Raw genomic sequence first — 4,386 nt, 5'->3', positions numbered from 1 at the left:
TGAGAATGAGAGTGTGGTCTAGGATGTAGAGTCGATGATTGTCAGGTTTCATGACATCGATTCCCACTATATTGCTGGCACTCTAGCTTTAGAATAGGTAATTTAACAGTTCTGTGCCTCTGCTTATCTACCTACAAAATGGTTATAATTTGCTGTCTCTCGGTGGTATAAGACTTAATGTTTATAAAATGTCTTGTGATTCTCAGATGAGTAGAGAGTGTAAATGTAAATGGTTGTAAGTGGCAAGCTTTGAAAGTGGTGGTATCCAAAGAATTCCTGAATCTGATTTTGCGAAGTAATGAGCACCTCCTGCAGGATATCACGTTCCTACTTGAACAACTTCAACAACTACTTGTTCTTACTTCAACGAGCAGGTCTTGCTCTTCAGTTCATTAACTGATCCTTAGTGCCTAGCTCAAATACAACCGATAGATCCAGTAGCTGACACTCTTAGCTGCTAGCCCAAGTACTCTTGCTACTTCAATTGGAGGCAAGAACGTTGGCAAACATCCCATGTATGAACCTTTCTAAATACTTCAGCTTGCACTTTTGAGACTAGCAGTCTTGGATATTTTGTAGAATTGCTCTGTTCTACACAAAACACTCTGATACTATATTGATGGGGGGGTCCTATATTGCTTAGCAGTATTGTGGGGAAATCTTCCTGCCTTTACAAACACATTAGTTGTTTTAACTTCTGGCTATGACCACACACTTTTTCATATAGCCATGCCTGGACCTGTTTGCTTTACTGTAACTTTTATTTAAAATGTCTTCGCTGATTCAGCTTCCTCTCCTCATTAGAGGGACTACACCAAGAGAACTGGATGACAAATTCCACAGTGGGTTTTCCTCCCAGTAACTTGATGTGAGCTTGCTGAGGCAAATTGACTTCAGACCCGGAACATGATGACAATGCTCGCAGTAATAACTTGACATTGATTTCAAGTGGCTGCAGAATTCTTTAGGAAGGCACTAATATGGTTCTGATACTTACATTCTTCCAGTAGCTCTCACTTCTCTTTAACTGAGTAACCTCCTAGATGAGTAATACCAAATTAAAAACACAAAAGCAGCCGGAAATGTAAAGAACAATAGCACATGACCATGAATGGTGGTATGAATCACTCTGTTTCCCGTAACCTCGATACATCCAGGACAAGTTTCACAAAAACTATAACTGCTTCATTGAAATTTACAGTAGGAAAAATACATGCACCATTCAAACTTTGAAGCTGAAGATCCAGTGATGATGGATTAATGCTTTCTGTTGCTGAGGGCCAAACCTGAAGCTGTTGTTCCACTCCCTGCTCCATCTAAGTGTAGGAAGATTATAATGTGTGTGTCCCCATCCCCTGTAGACTGTATTATAAAGTGTGAATGGGATACCAATTTTAGCTTCTGTTCATAAAGGGGGAAATTTGTTCCCGTTCAGGGACTGGATACAAAGCATATATAGTGCTGAAATCTCACTTAATCCCTATTTTGAGGGTCCAAATGGAATAGGCTTTGTGCCAGCCCTCTGCACAGGGGTGAAGTTAACCCTAAGAAACAATCCAGTTCCCACTGAAGTGAATGGAAGGACTCCTCAACCCCCCTGTCTGTGAAAGACTGCTCTCTGGTGGTGCTGAATTTCCAAATAATTCCAGCTGTGCTATCTGCAGTGCGTGATCAACAGGCTTAAATAGCTACTCTTCAAAGAGGTGCTGCAAAAAGAAAAGGGCAAATGGAGATTGGCTGTTGAATGTGACGAGCTGCAACTGTTAGGGAGAGAGGTGGTTGGGATATTTTTGTGCTGGTGACTGGTGGCAATGGCTCAGACCCAGTGCAGATTTATTTTAAAATGCAGGCCACGTCCCTTCTCCGAGAAATTGGTCATTTTTTGCCATTGTAAATCGAGGCAAAGTTCTGCCTTTTCACGCATGAGCATCTGATGAATGAAGAAGGCACAAAGCACCAGTTCCTTTCTTGTCTCCTCTCTGCTCACCCCTTCAGGAGCCCCACAGAGTGCTGATGTTGTTCTAATGCATCTCAATGTTCTCCCCTGTGATATTGGGAGGGGGCTAGCTGGCTTAAGGGCATGGCCCAACCACGCCATTTGGCTGCTGTTGACTTAGATGTGCAGGATCTAGGGTGAGTGTGTGCTGCACCTTTCTGAAGCATCAGAAAGGATCGGCATTGAATATGCTGCCTTGGGGCCTTCTGGAGCCAGCTCATCCAAGCAGCATATCTCTGTGTGGTGCAGTCAGCTGGTATCTGCCATGACTTGTGTTTTCTTTGTATTTCACCTTTAGATGGAGGAAAGTCCCACCAGCTGCTGCAGAGAATGGCAGCTGCTGGACATCTAGTTAGTGCAGACTGTTGGGGAAGACACACACACAGTGTGCTTTCTCAGAAAGATTTCTGTAGACTTACGGTTATGCCACCTAAAAATACCCCACTGGTCGTTGTGTATGGGGAAAACAACACTGGGAGCCTTTGTTGGCCTGATTTTCAGAGGTACTGGTGAGGCTGCTCTAGCTATAAGCAAACCAGCCAGCGGCTGAGGGTGGCAAATTTGGTCCAGCCACCCCTCCATGACAGGGCTGCCAAGCCAAATCTGCTGCCCTTGACCTGGGGGCGGGGGGGGCACACTGAAGTTTTGCCTATGGCAGCATATTGTCCCGAGCAGCCTCTGGCGACTGAGCGCTCGCAGTTGCCAACGTCAGCACCTCTGGAAATTGGGCCCTTAGTTACGACATGAGGACTGTGGCAACACTATAGAGAGCTGTGGAAGAACGACTGTGTCCTGAGGGTAGTGTATGTATTCCTAACTTTGTAGCCCTGGACCCTAGACCCTAATTGCAAAAATTCAGTCCTTTCCACGGGACACGTTTTGCCACCTCCTTCAGACAATGCCAAGTTTTTATTGCCGCTCCAAATAATGGTGTAATAGTTAATCCACTTACAATTCACGGCCAGCGGTCTACTTAAAACACGTTTTGTGTTTTGTTTTGTTAGTAGTTTTTTCTATCTTAAAGAACTGCAGCTGGACAGCTACATCCCTGAGACCTGGCTCTCTTTCCTAGCCTGCCTGTACCCCTCAGCACCATATGCACCGTAGCTGAGCTCAGGCAACGTGCTACTGGGACTAAACCCTGTGGACTGTGGCTGTATAATCCAGACGTTCCTTGCAGATGAATTTGCTCCCTTTGCCAGTCGAGCAGAGCCCCGTCTGTGACACTCAGAGTGACACACGAGGCAAAGCTTTTTAGTCAAGCAGTTGTTCAAATGTGCATCGGGGAGGGGTTGACGGCCATGGAGGGGGAGCATGTGTGATTGCATCTGGCTACTTGCATTTCAGCTTGTCTGTTCCTATGCTGGCACTGTGCCAATAGCACTGTCTGCTGCTGCCCTGTGCTCATAGTAACTAAGCCAACCAGGAGGTTTGCAGTCTGGCTAATAGAATAATATGAACCAATAGTAAAAAGCTATGTTAACGCAGAGTTGAGGTTGCTTGGTGCTGTGTCGTCTCTTTGCAAAACACTGAGTTCAGCAAAAGTCAGACTTGGGAAACCCAGGAAATGCACAGACACGGTTGCCCGGAGGTTGCCCCGCTATGCCCTGTTAATGTGCGCACCTTTACTTTGCCAACTCCACAGTGGCTACAATGTGCAAACTCTTCACCTCATCCACAGGATTCCCTCTAATGCTATTAAAGGACAACAGTGGATGCGGGAGGTCGCCCGCGCCACCTTTTCTCTGCTCCCTGGGAGCTGGCAGTGGCCAATGGGAAATACTTGCAGTCAGTGTCAATGGGTGGGCCTGCTTGGTAACGGTGTATTTGGGGACATGCGGACGTTTGTGGAGTCCTTGGGGGTGTGTGACTGGGGTGTGTTTGTGATATGAGAAGATCTGTTTTTCACCTTCTTGTCTGTGAGGAAAGGAAAAGGTCCCTTCAGTACTCAGTATTCGTCCTGTCAGTGCAGAATTGTGTAGGTTATGTCAGGAGCTGGGCATAAGTGTTTTATTCCAACGGGTGTTGGCAGTAGCAGGCTGGGACATGAGAGCAGTCTAAGCATTTATTATCTTCATGCATTCCAGGTAAAGTGAGTGCAGCCAGTGTCAGGTGTAGCTGAACAGTGGAGGGACTGTCGTTCTCTCTGCTTGGCAAAGGTGTGTGATAGAGCTGTGACTGTGATATGAGGAGGTCTGTACTGACCCTGATGTGAGCAAAGGGAAGAGGGGCGTGTGTACCTTCAGGATGCAGCATGCATCATTTCTGTGCAGATGTGTGAGCTTACGTCAGTAGCAGGGCATAGGGCTTTTATTACAACGGGTATTGTCAGCAGTGGGGCGGAATAGGAGAGGATTCTAACACTTTAATGATGGTTAAACACAAGTGGA

The sequence above is a fragment of the Emydura macquarii genome, unplaced genomic scaffold (assembly GCF_026122565.2).
Source record: "Emydura macquarii macquarii isolate MOO-44397 ecotype Brisbane River unplaced genomic scaffold, CSIRO-AGI_Emac_v2 contig_2422, whole genome shotgun sequence".
NCBI lineage: Eukaryota > Metazoa > Chordata > Testudines > Chelidae > Emydura > Emydura macquarii.
Note: the sequence above shows the minus strand (reverse complement) of the source record.